This window comes from Triticum dicoccoides, chromosome 5B, assembly GCF_002162155.2.
Source record: "Triticum dicoccoides isolate Atlit2015 ecotype Zavitan chromosome 5B, WEW_v2.0, whole genome shotgun sequence".
Lineage (NCBI taxonomy): Eukaryota > Viridiplantae > Streptophyta > Magnoliopsida > Poales > Poaceae > Triticum > Triticum dicoccoides.
Genome location: NC_041389.1, coordinates 314,501,914 through 314,502,486, shown reverse-complemented (window position 1 = coordinate 314,502,486; position 573 = coordinate 314,501,914).

Genomic DNA, 573 nt, shown 5'->3' with positions numbered 1-573 from the left:
AGGGAGAGGGAAGGCGAGGAGAGGGCGAGGGAGGGAGAGGGCGAGGGCGAGGGTGAGCAGTGGGTCAGGGCAGCGGCGGCGGCGGCGGTGGATCGAGAGGGAGAGGGAACTGGCGAGGGGGAGAGGGAAGGGGGGATCGGGCGAAGGGGGAGAGGGAAGGGGGGATCGGGCACAATACTAATGGCGCACCTCACCATGGTGCGCCATTAGCATATCCATACTAATGGTGCACCTCACCGTGGTGCGCCATTAGTATTTTTTTTATTTCAACTCGAGCCAACAGGTTATGTACCACCAGAACTGATCCACATCAAGTCCCCTCTACTAGCTCGACTGGTCGGCAGCCAGTTCTCACACCAGGAGGTCCTGGGTTCGACTCCCAGGCTCCACAAATTTTTTTTAGCATTTAAAAAGTTGTTTGATACTTATTTGTGTTTAAATATGTTCAAACTTGTTTAAATAATAACAGTGATATTTTTTTATAAGACAGTAGCATTTAAAAAGCTGTTTGATACTTATTTTTTTTATAAGACGGTGCGTGGGGTGCGGGGGGTCGGCGGCGGCGGTTGAGTA